General features: G+C 50.1%; 2 protein-coding genes across 4 annotated transcripts in view; both read right to left on the bottom strand.

Moving 5' to 3' along the window:
- The window catches only part of LOC138729120 (discoidin domain-containing receptor 2-like), a 45,689-nt gene extending 42,566 nt beyond the window's left edge, over positions 1–3,123 (bottom strand). For 2 of the 3 annotated variants that reach the window (XM_069873084.1, XM_069873082.1), the window contains exon 1: positions 2,967–3,123. The gene's annotated coding sequence lies outside the window, so the exon portion shown is untranslated. Of the gene's footprint in view, positions 1–1,811; positions 1,933–2,966 lie in introns of those variants that run through there. The other variant, XM_069873083.1, reaches the window with a different exon arrangement.
- Positions 1–24,246, bottom strand: part of NELFB (negative elongation factor complex member B) — a 125,229-nt gene extending 100,983 nt beyond the window's left edge. The window contains exon 1 of the mRNA XM_069873098.1: positions 24,243–24,246. The gene's annotated coding sequence lies outside the window, so the exon portion shown is untranslated. The remainder of the gene's footprint in view (positions 1–24,242) is intronic.
- Positions 24,247–24,498: the final 252 nt, after the last annotated feature.

The raw sequence follows: 24,498 nt of genomic DNA, 5'->3' as shown, positions 1-24,498 counted from the left end.
CGCAATGATCAATATGACCCAAGTGAAGCCGTTTAATCAAAGTTCCTAACACATTTTTATACCTAACTTAGCTGAAACAAGCCATTGTGTAACAAGCTGATTCGACAATTCTCCTTTAGCAACAAATAATCATTAGTTACAATACATTATTATATTTTCCCATGGAAAACGGCTATGTGAGCATTTCAGTCTACAAACTGATAGACTACGAAGTAACAAGTCAAGGACTACCGAGGAAAGCTTCCCCTGAGAAATGAGAGGAGTACAAGGCAGAACAACTCCCTGATGTTACAAAGAGAAATCTTAAGCCTGTGCATACGCCGCATACGTGCAAAGCTGTGAGGCCTTATGCTAAGGTGCCTTTATTTCATTTAGCATAAGCTGCTCAGTGCTTGGGGTGCTCATTAAATGACCTCTGGTCTGCAACCACCCATCAAGGAGGGGCTCTTGATCAGGGAGTGCAGGGATAGGACAAGAGGGAAAAGTTTTCAGCTTGTAGAGGGGAGATTGAGATGAGATTTTAGGAAGAAATGTTTTGCTGTGAGGGTGAGGAGGCGCTGGCCCAGGTTGCCCAGAGCAGTGGTGGCTGCCCCATCCCTGGAGGGGTTCAAGGCCAGGTTGGATGGGGCTGGGAGTCCCTGATCCAGTGGGAGGTGTCCCAGCCCATGGCAGGGGGTGGGAACTTCCCTTCCAACCTCAATCATCCCATGATTCCATCCCATGGTTCTAAGCAGACAGTGTCGCTGCACGCCCACAGCACTGGCCCCAGCCAGAGGGGACAAGACAGGTTGCTTCCTCGGTGGACATCACTTCAGAGGCTGAGCAGGGTGCACAGCAGTTCATGCATCTAAGGAGGTGAAATCTGTTACACTCTTCTTGAGCAAGCTTTGTTTACTACATCAAGTGGTTTCAAAGTTTAATTTATTAAATGCCTGGCAAAGATGAGAGCAGCGAGTAGCAACACTTCGGGATCAGCTGCAATCGCTGCCTCAAGCCTGCAGGCTCCAGTGAGGACTTCCAGGCAGGTCTAACCATGTTCTGCTGGGTTTACTCTTTACTAGAAAAACTTTGCAAGATAAAAAATTAACTTCCTACATACAGGGATGAAATTTTAATTAACTCAATGTTCCAGCAACATACCCACCATGACTACGGACAGCTCTGAGAAGATCTTTGCTTACCACAAACTGTTCCAAGCAATCAAACCAAATCACAGAATGACTAGGTTGGAAAGGACCCACTGGATCATCGAGTCCAACCATTCCTATCAATCACTAAACCATGCTTTGCTTATAAACAAAGGAGAACAGAGGAACACTGAAAAAGCTCCATTAGCATTTCACAGCTCAGGAAAGGCAGAAGGGCCAATCTTGATCAATTTTTCCCAAGAGGCACCAGAAAACAGGAGCCCACAGAGAAGAAATAAGATGTAGCAATTACAAAGAGGGCAGGCAGCTCTAAGAAAAGCCTGGGATCCTGTGAGGCAAAGAGAAGAGAAACAGGAGAGATGCGGGGCGGGGGTGGGGGAAAGAAATAGGTAAAATAATGAAGCCTAGACCAAAAAAGGATCCCATTTACCTCTTTTCCATATTGAAAATGAACTGAAATTAAAGAACAACAAATTAAAACTGAGGAAATGAAATTCCACAGCATACCACGCGCATTAAGCCTTGGGGATATATTGCCACAGAGCTACGTGGGAGTAATTCAATAAAGTATTGGAAGTGGATCTACACAATAAGAACATCTGCAATTCCATTAAAGTAAAAGCAAGAGCATGCTGGACATAACTTTTTGGTCGCATCAATTACCAGTTTGCTTATGCTTGCCTCGATGAAAATTCATCTCCTACGCAGGCAGGTTATTCCACATTTCTCTGTGTTCAAGCTCTTGCGCTTCCACCCGCGATGTGCCATGCGGCGCTGCCCGAGAGAAGATGGGTGACGGAGGAGGTGGACTGGGATCTAATCCAGTCTGGCAAGCTTAGCCTCCCAGTAGAGAGACTGCATTTCAGTTTCGGCAGCTTATTGTGCAGCTTCTCAAAGAGAAACAACCCTGCCCACCTTTTCTTTTTTTTAGCAGAGATTATCCTCCATGACACAAAAAGGGCAGATGAAATTTCAGCCAACCCTATTAAAGAAATACCTGCGGAGCAGCAAGCGACCCCTGAATGCTCCAGTGGAAACAGGGCTAGTTTTGAAAGTTTGCAGCACCTGAAAAAATGGGTTTACTGGGGAAATAATCAGATTTTATCTGGAGGAGCTGCTAGTAAAGAGGCCAATGGTTAACCCTAAAGACAAGGATTCCCAGGAACAACTTCCTGCATATGGATATCCCCGTGTTTTAGGCTAAATGAGAGTCTGAGAAAGTTTGACAACGACAAAAATCGCAGTAGGTACATCAGGACAGGACAGGGAGGTCAGCATCTCCTCGGGGGAAGAGGTGAGCGAATGCAGGCGACGCACAGCTACAAAACTCCTGCAGGGCAGAAGCCCCTGCGGCTCGGAGGCTGGGAATGTGTCCCCCTCACTTTCCCACCATCCACAGCAGACTCGCTGCCAGCCCTTTTTCAGCCCTAGCCCTGAAATGTTTCAGACAGAGCTAAAATACCCATGGCTTTCCCAGAGAACCACAGCCCCAGAAACCACCTCTGTCTGGGAGAACCACACCACCCAGCTTCACATTTCTAGCCAACAATAGATCCCGTGGGTCTCAGAGGGCCCCTGGCACGCAACGCTGCGGGAAAGCCATGATCCCTCAACACTCTGGGAGCTGTAGGAGCAACAACAGGGTGCAAGGAGCCACAAGCTCCCTACCAGCCCAGGAGGAAAGCTTCACCTCCCAGCACTACCACCCCCACTGTTTCCAGCAAGTCTCCAAAGGCGTTTCTGCTTTTGCCACGACAAACGCACTGCGGGGAGAGACGATGGCGAGCCGAGAGCAGAGCTCAGCTGGATGGATCCTACCTGCCTCGCCCGGGGCCGGCTGCGCACAGGGAGCCACTGCCATGTCTCTTTTGAGCTCCACAGGTTGAGCCAGGCTGTAGTTTCGACATTCCTTGCAACTTTCCACCAGCACACACGATATGTTCAAACTTGAGTAACTCCTCCCCCCTCCCTCCCTCTGCACACACAGACAGGCCCAGGAGATGGCCCTGCCTCTATCATCCCAGTTCCTATAGCAACTCCTGACCCAGCAGATGGAAACAGAGCTGTTTTCTAGGCAAATCTGCCTTCTTGGATTCCTCCGCTCTTCCCTGCTGTTGGCCCCTCCTTGCTCCACTGCTCTCCCCAGGGGCTGCTCTGCTGGCATTTGGCCCAGACTTCGCCTGGAGGAAGGCCAGGCTTTGAATTCATTTAGTAAAACCACAACATAAAGCAGCTCTCCTGCTCAGGAAGCAGAGCCCGTGTAGTCCCAGGGGCAAGCCAGGCCCCAGCACGGCACCACAGAGCCAGCTTGCACCTTCTTGTTTAACGCAGCTGCCTCCGCTCGCAGGAGAAATCCCAGCACACTGTGCTCTGTGCCAGTCGGTGTCAGAGAATCATAGAGTAGTTTCGGTTGGAAGGGACCTTAAAGATTGTCCAGTTCCAACCCCCCTGCCCTGGGCAAGGACGTCCCACTAGATCAGGCTGCCCAAGGCCCCATCCAACCACGCCATCCATGGGACGAGGGAAAAACAAAGATAGAACAAGTCATTTATTAATCAATTCCAGGCAACAAGATTATTGCAGGCACCGAGCAGAAAGAGGGGCACTTTAGACTGGATCTCAGGAAGAAATCTTCTCCTGTGAGGGTGGTGAGGCAGCAGCCCAGGTTGCCCAGAGAAGTGGTGGCTGCCCCATCCCTGGAGACCAGGTTGGATGAGGCTCCAAGACCCCGATCCAGTGGGAGGTGTCCCCCTCCATGGCACAGGGTTGGAACTGGATGGGCTTTGAGGTCCCTTCCAACCTAAAGCATTCTGATTCCATTATGCCAAAGTCTTTCTTGGAAGAGTGGCACCAGGGCTCAATGCATGTTCACCACAACTCACTCCTATTGCTTTTCCTGGGTCGGAGCCCCACAGGAGACCACCCAATGCAGCTGTCAGACAGCTGCGCAACATCCCCATCATCTCTTTTTCACTGAAAAAAAAAATACAGAAATAGAAAGAAAACACAAAGCTCTATACCAGAACGTGGCACCAGCAAGCAGGAGATCATTACCAAGGGTGACAGTGGGAACCTTATGGGCTGGTGACATTGCTAAAAGCTCCACGGTGGCAGGACGAGCCAGACCACAACAAACTGAGCCACAGGAGGCACTAAGTGGCCGTGGAGGCCAGCAGCCTGTGGACACCCTCGGGTGCTACCAGGCACGGCCATGGGGCTGCAAAACTACCCTCGGGCTGCACTGCCCTGTGAAGCCCTTCCACCTCCAGCACCCACTGCTGTCCTGGCTGCAGAGCTCCTGCTGTGGCCCTGGAGAGCTCACCCAGGTGACAAGGTCACTGGGATCTGAGAGCAGACACTGGTGTAATGCCCCAGTTCGGGGACCAGCAGCGGAGACCAGCAGCAGGGACCATGCCAGCAGAGGGATGCCGGTGTGCAGAAGCACTTCACCGGTTTGCCCGCTGGGAGATGCGTGCGCTGGGCTGCCACCTGCATGGAAGCTGCTCCACAAGGGAAGGGTCCTGTTTGGACATCCCAGCAAGTGTAAGCAGCACTGGGGGGAGGCGATGCCGGTTTTGTATAGGAGTGACGCTCACAGGGACTCCACAGGAGAAGGCTGAGAAGCAGAGTTGGCGGCAATTCAGCCCATTCTTCAAAGACTCCCATGTGCTACACCAGGCCTCAAGTAGGAATCACAGGGAAGCATCAGCAGAAGCAGCAGGTATTTGGGGTATTCAAAAGGAAAAAAGGAAGCAGACATGAGCCACGCTGTCACACCAAGCCCCAGCTGGTGAATGCCGCTGTGAGCTGTTAGACACGGCCATACGTGCAGGCAGATGCCACCTTGCTCCATTCTTCCTCCCTGACTCCTTATCCTACCTCAGCCACACAATCCACCTCCGTAGTATTTACTTTTTCCCTTCTCTTTGGGTATCTTTTTCCATGTTTGAGCATCCTTATCAGCTCACAGGGATGGGACAAACCCTAAGGCTTATGGTTTGGGACAGAAAGCCAAGACCAGCAGTAGGGTGGAGGTAGAAAGACAGAGGACCTCTCCCAGCCTGGGAAGCCCTGCACCAAGAGGGTGTTACTGATTCAGATAATGTACTTGCAAAGCACTTTCCTGCCAAAATAAGGATGCCTGCATCGTTAATGCACGGGGACCAAGTTGGATCACAGGTCTCTGGGGTAAGCTAGGATCTTTTCAAGGACACCAGACAGTTTGTGGCAGAAGGCACCTCTGGATATCCTGAGTAAGGAGTCCAGGAGGGACACCAATAAAAGCATCAACGCAGGTACACAACACAGAAACAACATCGATGGCCTAGAGAAAGCTTCCTGTTCCCCCACAGCACCAGAAAGAGCAATGGCTCAATGCGTAAATGGATTTGAGGAGCTCCTTCCCTGGGGGAAGGATGGTGCCGTGGAGGCACAAAGCACTGCTAGCAAACTGCTGACCTTGCAGTCAGACTCACTGTTGCCTTCAGCTCTTCAACACAGAAACAGGCTCTGCTGGATGCCCTCCGAATGTAACTCGATCCCACGCTATAAGTTCACTAATCAATCTGGGCATAAAGCAAAGCCGAAAACAGACATTTTCTCACTGGAATGAGCCCAAATATGTGCAATAACAGATCCCACTCAGAGCCATTACAAGCCAAAGCACTTCAGAGAGTTTTGCATCGCACATCGCAGGAGCATACTTCTGCGATAGCATCATCAGTTCTCAAATTGTGTATTTGAGAGACTTCCTAATGACCTCATAGCAGCACATGTGACCACTAAGTCATCTTCTCAGAGGACCAGAAATAACATCAACAGGCCCTGTTTTGGTTTTGCACAGAACAGCTTTCTGCAGCATGAGCAGCTTTCCAAACAGCGAGGGAGCAGAACAGGGCTAGCATGTTTATACTGTCCCAAGCAGGTTGTGTTTGGCTCTGGAAAAGATCAGACCGATTAATATATGGAGACCCAGTAGCAGACACTATATTCCATATAGAAATTCAGACACAAAAGCTTGTATATCCTGATACAGGAGAGCTTGGTTGTTTTTAAGACATCTATATGGTATCCTCAATCCCAGAAATACTTCAAAAGCATTCTAAGAGGAGATAAGAGGTAGGCTTACAAAACTGAGAATCATAGAATCATTATGGTTGGAAAAGACCTCTAAGCTCATCCAGTCCAACTGTCAGCCCAACATCACCGTGCCTACTAAACCATGTCCTGAGGTGCCACCTCTACATGCTTTTTAAACACCTCCAGGATGGAGATTCCACCGGTGCCCTGTGCAGCCTCTTCCAAAACCAGAAAATAACACCTTGAAAGCGTTAATTGTTTACAACCCTTGTTTTAACAGGCTTAAACACAACTTTTTCTTCCCGTGTTTAAAAATAACCCCTATAGTTGGGTGAGTTCAGGCAGCAAAGCAGAAATTTGAAACTCACGGGTGATGAACTGGTAAGCAGTTTGCCCTAACACTGGAAAGTTGCCTTTGTTGTCCAAGAGCCCCAGTAGGATCAGGTGAATAGGAGAAGTAATTGAACAAGCATGGGTGAGCGTGTTGATGCCAAGGTGAAGACCACAGGACAAACATCTCAAGACTGACTGATGGCCTCGAACTTCTGAGATATCTCCTCTCCTCTGTACCAGGCAAAAGGTTCTTGCAGAGACAAAGCCACGTAATCACATTGTAGACATGAAATGTGAAGAGGCATATGCACTACACCTGAGACTTGCAGCCAATGAGCTGCCACACTTAACAAAAATGACACAGGAATACAGATCCAAGCATGAAAAAGGGAAAAAATCTAATTAGAATACCACCCAAATGCTTTTTCTGCCAGACCTCTCCTGCAGCAGCAGCACACAGGTTGCTCCAGTGAACCCACCAGGTCACAGCCTTCACAGTTGCTCTTCCCCATGGTCCCTAGACTCCTTGCCTTTCAGTCACCTGCTGAGCCCAACTATGACAGGACCTTGAAGGCAACAGCTGCACCATCCCAGTAAACACCAATGCCTCCAGTAAGACAGGACCGGGACATCACCCAAGCAGTCTCTGGCTAAGAAGGGACAGAGGAGCCGTAGAGCACAGGCCAGCCCCACTAAGGAGACTGGACCTGTACACTTTCAAGTTTTTTATTATGGCAGCGTGACGTGGTGAAAGCCAGCTCCTGCCTTCACCTTTCCAGGAAGTTTTGATGTAATGCAGAAGCCTGCTGTGAAAGTGCTCTGTTTACACTCTGCAGCCCTCTCCTGTCCTGACCTGCAGTGTGAGAGCACATTCATTCCCAGGCAACCCCAGCTGAAACATCTGCACAGCCCACTCTGCCAGCATCATCCTCCTGCTGCAAAGAAATCCACCACTTCCATCTGTAAACCTGGGAAGAGAGGGAAGCAGGGCAAGGAGAGCGAGCCTGCGGCATGTGCGACATGCTCTGAGAAATATCAGCAGACCACCCTTATGTACAGGGTGCTGACTAGAGCTGTGCTGCAGGAGAACAGAAGGCAGCTCAGAGCAAACACAACAGCAAAGCGCTGCAGACGAGAATCGCTGCCACTCCAAGGAAGGGCTCAGCTCCTGTGAGCCAGTGAACCCCTGCTCTGGGCTTCCGACATCAAGTCTCCAGAAGCAGTCGATATACTCAGCAGGCACAAAGCCTCTTTCAAAGCTGACCTTTCTTCTTGAAGCACTAGATGGTTTCTAGCATTCTGAGCAATGTCCTCCATGTCTTCCTACCCGCCACTGCAGCCGCCAGCTCATCCTAACCTCCACCCCTGTAACACACCTGGAGCAAAGAAGGCACGGCATAAAGACAGTCCTGACAAACAGAGCTGCAGAGGTCCCTGGATTGCTGGGGACAAGCCCTGCTCTCTCACCTGCAGCGATGCGGTGATACTTCTCCAAGTCTGTTCTGCTCTCCCAGAAGTCTCTCAGGTGTACCTGCGTTGGGCATTTCTCATCTCAAAAACTACAAGCTGTAGGGACTTGAGCAGACCAAAGTCTGAGTAATAATTCCAAATCCAGCTCAGAGAAAAGCTAATCAGCTTTCTTCACTGGAGACATTATTCCAGAGACATGGAGAACACAAGCAGAAAGCCAAAGCACACCATGAGCTCTGGCTACACATTTTAGCAAGGAGGAGTAGCACACGAGAAGGGAGAGACTCGGCACCAGTAAGGGACACTGAACCAAGTGAAGTACCAAACAGGCAGAGGTCAGCTTGTGGCAGTGATGCTATTACAGCTCCTGTGACTGTAATGCATAGATTCTTGCAAAAGTAATCAGTGCATGGAAGAACTGCTGGGAAAACAAGAGCTGTCTGCCAGCGCCAGTCTGTAGCCAACATCCCTGAAGTCCTGTACAGCTGCTGCTCCAGGATCCTCCAGCCACACAAACCTCTGCACTTCTGGCTCAAGTTCACACGTGGAACAGCTGACGACAGTAGACCTGAACTTCCGCAGCTCCTCAAGGACTGCCATATTCCAATAACCAGGACGCTGCAGAAGCCCACACTCCCAGCCCTTTCACTGGTTCTGGTACAGAAACAAAAAGGTCTGCAGTTCAGACAGACAAGACCCCAAATGGCCCCTCTGCACAGCACGGGAGGCAACTCGCGACCTCCTGACAGACACTGCTCTCGCCCCACCATCCCCACCCAACACAAGGGCTGGTTTGCACCTCAGCGGGAATGCAACACCGATCTCCAGGTAAACGCAACGCAGAAGGCAGTGCCAAGCAAGAAGACAGCCAGCCCACAAGAGCTCTCATTTTCACAGAGGGGATGCTGAGCCAGGGATGCAGCCAGATCTGAGCCTGGCATCGACAAGGCCGTGCCTAGGGAAGCTTCCACCTCCTCCACAGCTCCTTGCCTCTCAGTCATGTTCCTTCCAAGCAAGGCTTCGTGTCTTAAGGAAGGATAAGTGTGTTGCAATCCATAGTTTTGTCTGAAGAAACCCAGCCCAGCTGCAGCAGCTGCCCTCTGGGCTGGCCTGACTACGTGCCATTCACGGACACCCACTGTGGCACTGCTAGAAGCAAGGTCACCTCAGAATCAGAGAGCTGTTCTGCTCCCATTAACACCCAGGACCACGGTGGCCAATGTCGATGTGCGCTCCAACAGGCACACTCATCATATGACACAGTATTTTGTCTGAAATAAATGCAGCAGACCCTGGGAACAGCCTCTCCTCCCATGGTGAGAGGCCAAGGAAGGCAGATGAAAGGCAACCACATGCCTTGTGCCTGTGTGGCCTCAGCCTGGGCGCACAGCTGGCTGGCACTCCATCCCACGCAGCCTCAGGGCGAGGGATGCTCGCAGTGCTCATCCTGTGCCTCCCGAAAGCTCATAACTGGGTAAACACCACGGCTAACACCAAGGGGAGAATACCCGTGAGTTCATTCCAACAACAGGACACATCCTAAAAGCGCTGCTCCACCTGCAATGCCGTGTGCGAACAGGAGAAAACCACCTAATCAGATCCCTGCCTGTTTCTGCAGAAACGGCACCAGGGTCTGCTCATATTTCCCCTACTAGCATGGAAAAGAGAGAAGGATTCAGATACATTACACATTTCATTATTAGCCCAACTGGGACATTCCCCAAAAGTTCACTTAAATGTTTTTTAAACCTGCAGGATGAGGTAATTCAAACCTAAATGCGTGTCCCACGCTGCAAGGTGGTTCACTAGGTACAGCTCTCAAGCAAAACCAAATGAAAGCTGATCCACCATGGCACATGGCTTCATCCCTGGGTGTCTTCAAGACTTGGCCAGACAAAGCCATGGCTGAGAGGATCACGTGCTGGAGACGGTCTCACTGCAGGCAGGAGGTCAGGCTGAAGACCTCCAGATGTCCTCTCCAACCAGTATTTCCATCATTGGGTGACAGCGAATGAAAACAGCCAGCATAATTATTGCCAACAGCTTTATGAAGGACTCGCATCGAATTTCTCTGAAGACATCTTTCCAGATTATACTAAAACCTTGGTTAACAGAGATGTCGGCACTGACACAACCAGAGCTAATTCCATACTGGCAGGGATACAGGAGCACCAGTATCCATGCCTTAATGTATTGCAGAGGTCTCAAACAGGGTCAGTACTCTGCGTCAGACTGTCCTTGCACAAATTAGCACCCTCCATAAGAGATTTCTTTTTGGCATTTAACTTCAGCCATGTATTCAAATACAAAAGCCTGCTATAATTCCAAGGATACAGGTTAAAAGCAAGACAGTCAAACGCTCTCAAGACATTAGAAGCGAATAGAAAAATCATTTCCCACTATAAGTCTTTACTCTAGGGAGGTCTCAGAAGCTCTGCTGCCATTTGGTGTCCTTCCAGTGCTGGGATGAGGCAAAAAAAGTGCCATAGCAGAGACTGAACCATGCCTAACCACTGGTGGGTTTGGTCCTCAGGAAGAAGTCAGCAAGCGTAGGGATAGGACAGGGCAAAATGGCTTTAAGCTGAAAGAGGGGAAAATGGTTTTAAGCTAAAAGAGGGGAGATTGAGATGAGATCTTCGGAAGAAATTCTTTCCTGTGAGGTTGGGAAGGCCCTGACCCAGGTTGCCCAGAGCAGTGGTGGCTGCCCCATCCCTGGAGGGGTTCAAGGCCAGGTTGGATGGGGCTTGGAGCCCCTGATCCAGTGGGAGGCGTCCCTGCCCATGGCAGGGGTGGAACTGGGTGGGCTGTGAGGTCTCTTCCAACCCAAACCATACTATGATTCTATGACAATTTCTGCACGAGGTGCCCTGCCTAGAGTGTGATGGGAAAGCAGCAGCAGGCACTGAGACGAAAGAGGGTCACTGGCCACCAGAGAAACTGCCATCAGCACCACTCCTCCCAGCCATCCGCCCATGGGGCAGCCAGGATTGATCCATGGTATCTCGACAGGATACTGCAAAGCTCATTTTCCCAGCATAAACACAAAAGAAAAATATAAGCTTACTGTTAGCTAAGGATGTAGACAGACAGCATCAAACTGACAGAAAGAGAAAGGACACCTTGGGAAGCTGAGTCATTTCAATAATATCCATCACAATCCAGACAAACAAAACACATGCATTTAAAAACAAATCTCATGAAATTCATTCACAGCTTTGGGACCCTCCTCCAGTGAAAGAGTGAAGGAGCTCACAGCAGGGCCAGCTCTGCTAGTCTGACTTGTTCTCTTCAGCAGCTGAATCGCAGCACACGTGGCCAACACCTTATCCCAAACTCTAACACAGTGCTGGAGGCTCACCTTGCACATGTTTCCACAAGCACTCCCAGCTCTGCTCCACTATAAATGCAAAAACAAAAGATAAGCATCCCCGGGAGATCACATTGCTCAGCACAAAGATGTGACAGCTTGTCAGGAACAGCAGAAACAGCCCTGAATTTAGTGAAAAGCACTCATTATATGCTGACATTTTCATACACGAGAACATTGGTACTCTGGCCATTTCCGATACAGGGTTGGGTTGTTTGGGGTTTTTTTTGACAGGCAGAAACAAAGCAGCCCAAGAGAAGTAACATAGCAGCAATACAGACAGACAACAAAAGCCGACGCTTGGCTAATTCAGAACTCCACAAGAAGGCAACACGAATGACTGATACCACCACCAAACCAACCAAGCAATAAAACCATGCCCAGAGCTCCATCCTTCAAGGAAAAAGAGCTGCATATGCAGTGTGCACTTCAGGCTCTGCATTTGCTCACTCTTCAGCAGCTCTTCATTATTGATGGGCGGGACTTTTTTTACACCTTAAATGCTATTCCCAGAGAAACTGAACTAACTTCTCATATTCGTGGCACAAATTCATCTGGTTGGAAGAAAATACCCTGCTCTATTCTTCTGGCCTTCAAACTGCAGCTGGCAGACTCAGGACATATGACAGTCCTGAGGAAGAAACACAACAGTTTACTTTGTCTGCCCCCCCTCTTCTTCTTTTGGCCTCTCCTCCATCCCCTCCAGCACATAGGAGCTGAAATCCCTCACCATCTCTGACTTGGTTCAGGTTCCTCAGGCACTGGAGCTCTGCACTGCAGAGCTTTGCAGACAGATTTGGGCACAGTACCCAAGCATCAAGAGCGGAAAGTCAAATCAGGTCAGGAGAGCATCATCCATGCTGGGAACCCTTCCAAGCAAACACCCAGGGAGCTGCTGCATGAGGAGCGGACAGGCCCCAAATCCAAATTTTGGAACAACTCCACCCAGTTTAATTCCTTGCTCATGCATTCTGCAGGCATTAGTTCCGAGTGGGCTGGTGTTTCAACAGCTCCATACTTGAAGCTTCATGGACAAAACAAGGTTTAGGTCACACTCTCCACGGTACAGATAACCGCCACCCATGTGTACGCAGTCCTGGAGCCGGCTTCCGCTCTCCAGGTGGACAGACAGCCTGCAGACAAAGCCAACCGGATCCCACCCAGGAGCAGGGAGCAGCACGAAGAATGACATGGTTGAGCTGCTCGGAAAAATATATGGCCTTGTAGCAATCCCTCAGAGCAACAAGTGCTTTACCAATCCTTTTCATTAAAAGAAGGATGTCGGGATTACTACTCAGTAAGGGCATGGAACAAAAGCAACTTACACTAGCGGATGAGAAGCTCAACATGAGCCACCAATGTGCAGCCCAGAAAGCCAAACATATCCTGGGCTGCACCCAAAGCAGTGGGATCAGCAGGGTGAAGGAGGGGATGCTGTCTCTCTGCTCCACTCTCGTGAGACCTCACTTGGAGCCCTGTGTTCAGTTTTGGAGTCCTTAGCACAGAAAGGACACAGAGCTGTTGCAGTGACTCCAGAGGAGGCCACAGAGATGACCTAAGGGCTGGAGCACCTTCCATCTAAGGCCAGGCTGAGAGAGTTGGGGTTGTTCAGCCTGGAGAAGAGAAGGCTCTGGGGAAAGCTTTGAGCAGCTTCCAGTACTGAAAGGGGCTCCAGGAAACCTGAGGAGGGGCTCTTGATCAGGGACTGCAGGGACAGGATGAGAGAGAATGGTTTTACGGTGAAAGAGGAGAGATTGAGACGAGATCTTAGGAAGAAATGTTTTGCTGTGAGGGTGGGGAGGTCCTGGCCCAGGTTGCCCAGAGCAGGGGTGGCTGCCCCATCCCTGGAGGTGTTCAAGGCCAGGTTGGATGGGGCTTTGAGCCCCCTGATCCAGTGGGAGGTGTCCCTGCCCATGGCAGGAGGTTGGAACTGGATGAGCTTTGAGGTCCCTTCCAACCAAAACCATTCTGCAATTCCATATTTGCAACTCTTATCTAGGGGATAAAATAATACAACATAGAACACAGGTATTTTAACTTGCATTGTACTGCACACTCATGAAGACATCAAAGGAAGTTTGATGCACCTTCATAAAGGCTTTTTCCACTTTCCTATGCTTCACTTTCCACCAGTATAAAATACCTGCATGAAGTTACGCACTGGAAAGAGCTTCTTACAAAATCCCGTGGAAGAGACATGCATAAGTGACAGGAAAAAATAATACCACCAAGCCTGTGCTCAGCAGTAAGACTCGTAAGCTTCCAACTGTTGGTTTCAGAAAGCTCTCTTGCACAAGTGACCCACAGAAGGTGAATTGCCTATAGGCAAAACATTGATGTGGAGTGCTAGGTGGCTGTAACACATCTTGTTTTATACCTTCTTCTCTTCACACTGCATAAAATGTTGGCAGATCTCAAGTTTGGGACTGGAAATTTTCCCCGCCCAGTCTGACTCCAATTTTTATTTATTTAAAGAGGAATTGGGAACAAGTGCTTTGTATTTCTACAATCAATATCAGTAACAACCCTCCTCCCCGCCCCCCCCCCAAAAAAAAAAAACAAACCAGTGCCTTCATATTTGGAAGAAGCAGTCATGTCATGCACACACAGCCCTGGCATCAGGAAGGTGCCTTTCCACTTTGCAGCTTGCTCCCCTACACTGGGGACACCACCCATCACCTTCAAACAGCTCTGGTTAATTATCAGCATCCTTAAACGATGGCTGAGATTATTTTGGAAGAGACAGCCTTCCTGTTAAGGATACCTTAGCCCAGCTGCCATCACAAGCATTGGAGAACAGTGCCGCTTTTGAAAGGGACTGGAGACTGGAGGGATCTTCCCTCTGCAGCACAGCATGAGCATCGAGTCGGCCCTCTCAGCACGTTCTCATACATTAATAGAGACATCATCAATTCTAAATAAATTCCTCTGCTGAAGCCAGCAGAAAAATGTCTGTGGAATTAAGGCAGATGAGAGCCTTCCCTTGCTTGGGCTTATCCCAACACCACACAGACTAAGGAGAGAAGCAGAGCTAAGGGAAGATGAAATACTTCCTTGCTATCTCCTGTTGGCGTCCAAGCAACACGACCCAGCGCCTCAGAGATCCCTTGGTACTGTTCATATTCCAAAAGCTCTTGTCAGAGCACAAAGCCATCCCAAGGACGGATGCTTTCACAGTCTCTAGTGTTCTGTATATGCCATGAGGCCACCAGGCATGTGACTTGTGTGTTAAAACTTTCTGGCTCACCAGTCTCCGTTCAGATTCTTTCCCTGCAAAACACACTGCATGATCTCATCTGCAAGCAATCAGCCTGAGAAATCAGCTTGTTAAAGGAAGCTTCTAGGAAAGGAGAGAGGTCTCCAGAGAATTCGGGGGCCTATATAGTTTTAAGCAGTTTGTAAAGCCCAGCTGCTCTTCTCCCCATTGGGGTCACACAACCAAGAAAGAGTTTCTCCTCCCACTGCACTCCAGAGAGCAGGAGAGTTTGGCAACACCTAACTGGAGCATCACATCTTCTTCCTCCACAGCCTGAAAGCACTCACATTTTCATGCGAACTTATTTCGAGCTGGTGCTGGAAGAGTGCAAGAACAAAATCGGAGCTACAAGTTGAGTAGCATCCAGCACAGCAATCCATTAAACATGCAACAGTGGCGACCTGAATGCATAAGACAGAATATTTTCTTCACTTCTGGATATGCATTTCAGCATTTCCCCACAATTATCACTTGGAACCTAGACACGCACCCAAAGAGAGGCACAAACAGCACAGTGGGAGCTATGAAGAGGAGTAAGGGAACAAATAAGCATCCCGGAGAGCCAGTTTTACCCTGAGATTGGGGTCTACAGGAAAGCTGGGGAAGAGGTCTTTATCAGGGAGTGCAGGGGAGAGGAAGCGGTTTACAGCTGAAAGAGGGGAGATTGAGACGAGATCTTCAGAAGAAATTCTTTCCTGTGAGGGTGGGGAAGCCCTGGCCCAGGTTGCCCAGAGCAGTGGTGGGTGCCCCATCCCTGGAGGGGTTCAAGGCCAGGTTGGATGGGGCTGGGAGCAACCGGATCCAGTAGGAGGTGTCCCTGCCCATGGCAGGGGGTGGAAGTGGATGGGTTCTAAGGTCCCTTCCAACCTAAACCATTCTGTGATTCTATGATTGCTTCAACTGACGCAAAATAATTTTTCCTTATTTCTGGTGATGCTGCAGGAGCATCCAGAAGCCCTAACCTCCTCCCAGTGCTACAACCCCACAAGGAAACATTCTTTCCTTCCTGGTGGAAGCATTGGGGAAGTACAAGCACTGCAAAGAGTGTAGGAAACGAAGTGCAGCATTTCATTCCTAGATTACATTCTGCCTTTGAGGGGCTAGAAGCACCTTCTTCCTTTAGAAGGAGCACTGTGGTGAGGAGAACAAGCAGTATGACTCTTGTGCCCACAAATTCAGTCACATCTGCACCTCCTGAGCTTTCTTGCATCTCAAAGGGGAGGCAGGGGAGCGCAGATCACAATCCTGTCTTTCTTTTGTGAAAGCTGCCACACCACATTAGCTGCTCTCAGCAGCATCTCCCAGGCAACCCTTTCTCAGCTGCCCTAGTTGGTCATTCAAGTGCTTTGAAAGACTCTCGTTTAAATTCTCGCATAGAAATCACTGTTCAGTGTTCAACAGAGCATACAGGAGGGAGGGAAAAGAAAAAAAAAAAAAAGCAGAAATAAAAGCTAGCCTGTCTCTGACAAAAGAGATCAGGAAGACTGAACCCTTGGCTCTTCCCAGCCAGGGATTATTCCAAGTAAAGTGATTATTCACCACTTCCAGCACGTATTTGCAGTTCAACTTGCAAAAGTAACTGTTATGAAACAAACAGAAGGAAGCAGAGATCAGAGTGGAAAGGCAATAGACATTTATTACCATGAGAGTAGAAGATTGAGTTAACCACGCTGTATTTTCGCTCAATTTGTCTCTTCACTAAATCTACTTTAAAATTTACCCACACCTCAACCCAGAGCTCTTGAAACCAACTATGAGTCCAAGAAGGACTTTGCCTGGTGAAACTGTTTCAGTCAACAGCGGCACCTTCTAGCTCCAAACAGGACTCTGAACCTTACAGGAATCTGAAACATTGCCCCAAAGAAACTTTTTGCTCTCTATGTCTTTAAAAACAAAAGAAACACAGCTCTGTTTGCTGCGCTCAGGCTAAACAAAATGTTATGGAAAAAAAGGCTCTTTCAAGCTTTTTGCTCCCTAGCCAAGCTCCTATTTTTACGGGATTAAGAGCAGACAAACCCCCTCCAATATGTGTCAGCTACTAAAATCAAGGTACAGGACAACTGCGCCCAAATCCCTGGGAAACCACATATCAGAAGAAGCAATATTGAAGGGCTGAGCTGCTACCTCCTCTGGTGCAGCTTCTCAACCAAATCCTGCAGGGGAAGAAGAAAAAGGAGACTTTTCCGGCTCAGGTTCCAACTCCTTCTTAAAAATCAGTTTATAACCACTAAAATAAACACAGTAAGAACAACTGTGCAATAACAGGGAACCTACAAAACCAGCTGCAGCTTAAGAGCAGCTCAGGCAACGTCTGGCAAACACCAACAGATACCGAGGGTCCAAGGGGGTGGCGGGACATTTGGGCAATGAAGCAGTGAATTTTAGCCTCAGGGCCATCAAGAAACTGCCTAAAGTTGATCCAGTCAGGGCATGACAGGCAGAGGCAGCTATTCTGTCTGTTCTGTTTCCCACTGCAGTGGGTGTTTGCTCCCTGTTAGATCTGTCTCTCTCCTAAATCCCACTCTTCTCCCAGATGCCCATGCCCCTAACCATGCTGTGCTGCCTCAGCCCAGCTGAGAGCATCCCAGCACACCCACAGGGAGTTTCAGAGCGCAGCTGCACCGTTCCCGAGTACATCACCTGGATGGGCTCAGCACTGGTCTCCCATCAGCAGAGGCTTGCAGCCGTTCCTCTGTTACTCAAACGCCTTCTCATGGGCCAAACTACCTGGGAAAGAGCCACTCTGAAGGGACAGGCAGGAAACCTGGAACAAACACAGCACTCCAAGACAGCAGTTCTTGAACATTTCAACTGTCCTGAAGTCACTCTAGGACGCCTTCAGGTGAAGAACAGCAACCAGCAATGACATCAGTTGGTACAGATCTGCAGCAGTAACTAGCACTTCTAGAGAGAAAACACCAAGTCCCACTGCCATTTCACCTTCAGACTTCAGTTGCAATAACTCCCCAGTATTTGGACAATTGGGAGACTTTCTGCCACATTCTCCTCAATAACTCCCATAGAATGACAGAATCCTTAAGGTTGGAAAAGATCTCCAAGATCACCAAGTGTAACCATCAGTCCAATGACGGAAGAAAAGAGACAACACACAGTGATCAATATGATCCTTGTGAAGCCATTTTATCAAAGTTCATAACACATTTTATACCTTACTTAGCTGAAGCAAGCCATTGTTTTGCAAGCTGATTTGACAATTCTCCATTAGGAACAAGTAATCATTAGAATCACAGAATCATAGAATCACCAGGTTGGAAGAGACCCACCGGATCATCGAGTCCAGCCATTCCTATCAAACACTAAACCATGTCCCTTAGCACCTCGTCTACTCGTGCCTTAAACCCCTCCAGAGAAGGTGAATCAACCACCTCCCTGGGCAGCCTCTGCCAGTGCCCAATGACCCTTTCTGTGAAGAATTTTTTCCTAATGTCCAGCCTAAACCTCCCCTGGCGGAGCTTGAGGCCATTCCCTCTTGTCCTGTCCCCTGTCACTTGGGAGAAGAGCCCAGCTCCCTCCTCTTACAACCTCCTTTCAGGTAGTTGGAGAGAGCAATGAGGTCTCCCCTCAGCCTCCTCTTCTCCAGGCTAAACACCCCCAGCTCTCTCAGCTGTTCCTCATAAGGCCTGTTCTCCAGCCCCCTCACCAGCTTTGTTGCTCTTCTCTGGACTCGCTCCAGAGCCTCAACATCCTTCTTGTGGTGAGGGGCCCAGAACTGAACACAGGATTCGAGGAGCGGTCTCACCAGTGCCGAGTACAGAGGGAGAAGAACCTCCCTGGACCTGCTGGTCACACTGTTTCTGATCCAAGCCAAGATGCCATTGGCCTTCTTGGCCACCTGGGCCACTGCTGGCTCATGTTCAGTCGCTGGCAACCAACACCCCCAGGTCCTTGTCCTCCAGGCAGCTTTCTAGCCAGACTTCTCCTAGTCTGTATCACTGCACAGGATTGTTGTGCCCCAAGTGCAGGACCTGGCATCTGGCCTTGTTAAACCTCCTGCCATTGGTCTCAGCCCAGCGGTCCAGCCTGTTCAGATCCCTCTGGAGCCTCCCGACCCTCCAGCAGATCCATGCTTCCACCCAGCTTAGTGTCACCTGCAAACTTGCTAAGGGTGCACTCGATGCCTTCATCCAGGTCATTGATAAAGACATTGAACAGGACTGGACCCAGCACTGAGCCCTGGGGAACCCCACTTGTCACTGGCCTCCAGCTGGAGTTAACTCCATTTCCCACCACTCTCTGGGCCCTCCAGCCAACCAGTTTTCCACCCAGGAGAGTGTGCGCCTGTCCAGGCCAGAGGTGACAGTTTTCTGAGCAGAATGCTGTGAGAAACTGTGTCAAAGGCTTTACTGAAGTCCAGGAAGATCCATCCACAGCCTTTCCCTCATCCAGCAGCTGAGTCACTTTGTCATAGAAGGCGATCAGGTTAGTTTGGCAAGACCTGCCTTTCGTGAACCCATGTTGACTGGGCCTGATCACCCGGTTCTCTTGCATGTGCTTCATGATAGCACTCAAGATCACCTGCTCCATGACTTTCCCTGGCACTGAGGTCAGACTGACAGGCCTGTGGTTTCCTGGGTCCTCCCTGTGACCCTTCTTGTAGATGGGCACAACATCAGCCTCCAGTCCAGTGGGACTCCCCCAGTCTTCCAGGACTGTTGGAAGATGATGGAAAGGGGTTTGGCCATCACATCCACCAGCTCCTTCAATACCCTTGGATGAATCCCATCCAGCCCCATAGACTTGTGGGTGCCTAGTTGGGCTAGCAAGGCTCTGACCACCTCCTCTTGGATCACGGGAGCCTCATTTTGCTCCTCTAGCTCCTGGGTTTGTACACAGACGGAATGACCCTCTTTACAACTAAAGACTGAGGCAAAGAAGGCATTAAGTACCTCAGCCTTTTCCTCATCCCCTGTCACTGTTGTTCCTTCTGCATCCAATAGGGACTGTATGGTCTCCCTAGTCCTCCTTTTATTATTTATATATTTATAGAAGGATTTTTTGTTATCTTTCACAGACTTGGCCAATCTGATTTCTAGCTGAGCCTTAGCCCTTCTGATTTTTCCCCTACACAATCTCACTTCCCTCCTGTAATCCTCCCAAGAGGCCTGTCCCCTCTTCCAGAGCCCATAAACATTTCTCTTCTTCTTGATATCACTCAAGATCTCTCTGTTCAACCAAGCTGGCTTTCTCCCCTGCCGGCTTTTTTTCCGGAACACGGGGATGGCTTTCTCCTGAGCTGCTAGGATTTCCTTTTTGAAGAGCTCCCAGCCCTCATGGGCTCCCTTGCCCTTAAGTACTGTCTCCCATGAGACTTTGCCAACCAGCCTTCTGAAGAGTTCAAAGTCTGCCCTCTGGAAATTTAATGCTACTGTCCTACTAACCACCCTCTTCACTTCACCTAGAACAGAAAACCCTATCATCTCATGGTCACTTAGTCCTAGGCGTCCACCTACCTCCACATCCCCCACAAGGCCTTCTCTGTTCACAAACAGCAGGTCCAGGAGGGCACCTTCCCTTGTTGGTTCATTCACCAGCTGTGCAAGGAAGTTGTCTTCCACGCACTCCAGGAACCTCCTAGACTGCTTCCTTTCTGCTGTATTGTACTCCCAGCAGATATCAGGAAGATTGAAGTCTCCCACAAGAACAAGAGGCACTGATCTAGAGATTAACCCCAGCTGTTTATAGAAGAGCTCATCAGCTGCTTCTCCTTGGCTGGGAGGTCTGTAACAGACTCCCACCACAAAATCTACCTTCTGGTGGGCTCCTCTGATTTTAACCCACAGGCACTCAATCTCCTCATCACCACAATCCATCTCAATGGTGTCCAAGTCCTCCCTTACAAAGAGGGCTACCCCGCCTCCTCTCCTGCCCTTCCTATCCTGCCTGAAGAGCTTGTACCCCACCATAGCTGCACTCCAGTTATATGAGTCGTCCCACCACGTTTCTGTGATGGCAACGACATCATAGGCTCCTTGCCCTACAACAGCTTCCAGCTCTTCCTTCTTATTCCCCATGCTGTGTGCATTGGTGTAAATGCCCTTCAGCTGAGCTGCCGAACCTTCAGCCCTCTTAGAGGGAACAGAGTTCATTCCCAATTGCCTGGTAACTGGAGTAGCTAGCTCCAGAGTGCCCATATCTCCCTTAGCACCCCAGGGTGTGTTCTCCCCCACTTTCTGTGTGGTGAGGTACTGGTGGTCCTCACCAGCACACCCTCTCCCAATCGCCAGTGCCCCACATCCAGGCTTATTCCTGTCTAGCCTGGGCTCAACCCCCTCCCCCTTCACATCTAGTTTAAAGCTCGATTTATGAGCTTAGCTAGGTTTCTAGCAAGGGCTTTAGTCCCCCTAGGAGACACACATGTCCCATCCTTAGCAACAAAGTCTGGGGGTGCATGAGCCACCCCATGATCAAAGAAGCCAAAGCTCCTCTCCTCACACCAGGCCCGGCGCCAGGCATTGATCGAATTCTTCTTCCTGGCTTCCCGCTCCTCTCTATTTAGCCTTGGGATGGAGCAGAATACTATTTGTGCCCCAGAGCCCTCCATCATTTTCCCAATGGCCCTGAAGTCATTCTTGATGGTTTTGGTCTTTTTGTTTGCTAGACCATCGTTACCAGTTTGGACTACTATCAGTTACAATACATTATTATATTTTCCCATGAGAAACAGCTATGTGAGCATTTCAGTCTACAAATTGATAAACTACAAAATAACAAGTCAAGGACTACCAAGGAAAGCTTCCCGTGAGAAATGAGAGGAGTATAAGGCAGAACAACTCTCTATTGTTGCAAAGAGAAACCTTGAAGACAGTGTGTCATTTACAGCAGCTGCTTCTTCTGCAAAGTTAGCTTTAATTCTGGTGCAAAAGCTGTGAGGCCTTATGCTAAGGTGCCTTCATTTCATTTAGCATAAGCTGCTCCGTGCTTGGGGTGCTCATTAAATGTCCTCTGGTTCGTAACCATCCATCAGTCCAACACCACCATGCCTACTAACCATGTCCTAAAGTGCCATGCCAACATGTTTCTTGAACCCCTCCGGGCATAGAGACTCCACCACTGCCCTAGGCAGAATGTTCCCATATTTCGCTTTTCTTTCAGTAAAGAATTGTTTCCTAATTTCCAATCTAAGCCTCACCTTTTTAAGGCACGGGTGGACGAGGTGCTAAGGGGCATGGTTTAGTGTTTGATAGGAATGGTTGGACTTGATGATCCGGTGGGTCTCTTCCACCCTGGTGATTCTATGATGCAACTTCAGGCCATTTCCTTTCATCCTATCACTTGTTACTTGGGAGCAGAGCTGAGCACCCACTTTGCCACAACCTCCTTCCGGAAGCTGCAGAGAGCGATGAGGTCTCTCCTCAGCCTCCTCTTGTCCAGACTGAACAGCCCCAGGGCCCTCAGCTGCTCCTAGAACCCCTGGGCTCCAGACTCTTCCCAGCTCCATTCGTGCTCCAGCCCCTCAGTGTCCTTCTTGAACTGAGGGACTAAAACTGAACCCAGGTGCAACCTCACCAGCACCAAACACAGCAGCACAATGCCCTCTCTGCTCCTGCTGGCCACACTATGGCTGATCCTAGCTAGGATGGTGTTGGTCATCTTGGCCACTGCTGGCTCAGCCGGCACTTAGAACTGAAAGACCTAGATCTCCACTCAGTGTCCAAGGAGCTACTTCAAGCCTTGATAAACAGCCACATGCTTTGAACATCCTCCTTCGTCACAAAGCTGACAGTTTTCAATTGCACCCAGTTCCAGCTGTTCTTGGCTCACTCTCCCTCACCACAGACCTGTGCTCTCCATGGCCACACTTCGCACTGCACACAGAAACTAAACTCAGGAAAGACGAAACAAATAACATCTTCCTGGTCAGTGAATTGAATTGCAAAGATGAAAACTCCTGGGACAGGGAAGGGGCCAGCTCTGGAGAGGAGGCAGGTCACCTGCGAATGACCAAAGGAGGGAACAGATAGAGAGGTGTGGAGTCTCGCAGGGACGGCTCTTTAAGATGCCACAATTTTCAAGCTGTATCCTACGACCACCAGAAGGCACCAGATCACTTGCCAGCAGCAAAAGAAAGCTCACCCTCCCCTAAACATCTGCCCAAGCACACACCTGGGGAACAGATTTAGGTCTTAAAATACAATTACTTACTTTAATTGTACACCAGAGGCCAGAACCCACAGGCTGAGCAAGCCCCAAGCGGCACATCAGCACTTCAACAGCCCACGTAGCCCAGAAAATCAGACTAAATGGACATCAGAGCCGTTCTAATTTTACGGCCCACAGAGAGAAGGCAGGAACGGCTGATGGAAGAGCAGCAAAAGCTGTCTGCCCACACAGCCCCCACTCCTGGCTCCACAACTACAGACGTGCTGCTACAGTTTTGTGAAAGAACTTTTTAGTTTTTTCAGTAGTCAGGTGAAGAGGAAAAGAAGAGCTTAGAGCAGCTTCCACTACTGAAAGAGTTTCCAGGAAAGCTGAGGAGGGGCTCTTGATCAGGGAGTGCAGGGACAGTACAAAGGGGGACAGTTTTAAGCTGAAAGAGGGTAGATTGAGATTGGATATTGGGAAGAAATGTTTTGCTGTGCGGGTGGGGAGGCCCTGAAACAGACTGCCCAGAGCAGGGGTGGCTGCCCCATCCCTGGAGGTGTTCGAGGCCAGGCTGGATGGGACCTGGAGCCCCTGATCCAGCGGGAGGTGTCCCTGCCCATGGCAGGGGAACTGGATGGGCTCTGAGGTCCTTTCATCTTTTCCCAGTTTCCCACCCCCCTCCAATTAAAGAACATTTAGCAGCCAGATCAGCCAAAGAAAGGGAAAGCCAGCTCGTCCAGAATCGAAAGCAGAAAGCACCAGTAAACAAGAAATCAAAATACACAGTATCAACAAGAAAAGGCCAAAATAAAAGTTTAGAAGCAGAGTTTTCCCACAGAGATTTGCTTAAGAAGAAAAGAAGAAGAAAAAAAAAGGAAAGCTTTCTTTCATGAAGGCAAAAAAAGCAGCCAAGGAAATGAACATCAATGCCTAACTCTTAAACTTGAAAGGAAAAAATAAGGAGATCTTGTGACTTGAGCATGGCCATCACTTCTGAGCCGTACCATAGTGTTGCTGCTTGCTCTCTGCGACCCCGCAGAGCCTCAGCACCCGCTGGGATGGCAACAAAGACCCTGCCCTACACTGTCCAGTTGCGGGAGAGAAAGAGGATAACGGAAAGAGTTGGTGCGGGGGCAGCCGCCCACGGTCCCCACTGTGGATCAGTCCCTGCCAGGGATTGCTGTGACCACAGGGTCCCCCCTCGCCGTGGATTGCCGTGGGGGCACTGTCCCCAGGACGGAGCAGAGTGGGGGCAGCCACCCACGGTCCCCACTGTGAGACGGCTGTGGGGGTACAGAGGAGTGGGAGAGCGGGCAAGGACAACGAGCACGGACAGGGGAAACTCTCAGCCTGGAGGGGGGCGGACTCGAGGGGTGAGGGGAGAGGAGATGGATGGGGGGGGCACTACAGAAAAGAGGGGGGGGGGGGATGTACCGCGGAGGAGGCACTGGAGGGGGAGGTGGGGGGGGTGGATGCCCCGGGGGAGGCGGGGCCGCACTTACCTGCGGGCGGCGGCGCGGACCCCGCTGCGTCCCGGCCCCTTCCGGCCCGCGGGGCGGCGGCGCTTAAAGCGGCAGCGCGGGGCGGGGCGGGGCGCGGGGCCTGGGGGCCGCTTCTTGTTCCGCCGTGTCCCTCTGTGCCTGCGGGTTCTTCCTTGTCCCCGTGTACCCCGTCCTCGTACCCCCTTGTGCCTCGGGGTGCCACCGTGTCCCCGTGTGTCTCAAGACTGAGCCGTGTCCCTC

The sequence above is a fragment of the Phaenicophaeus curvirostris genome, chromosome 20 (assembly GCF_032191515.1).
Source record: "Phaenicophaeus curvirostris isolate KB17595 chromosome 20, BPBGC_Pcur_1.0, whole genome shotgun sequence".
NCBI lineage: Eukaryota > Metazoa > Chordata > Aves > Cuculiformes > Cuculidae > Phaenicophaeus > Phaenicophaeus curvirostris.
Note: the sequence above shows the minus strand (reverse complement) of the source record. Positions and strands in the feature narration are given on the sequence as shown.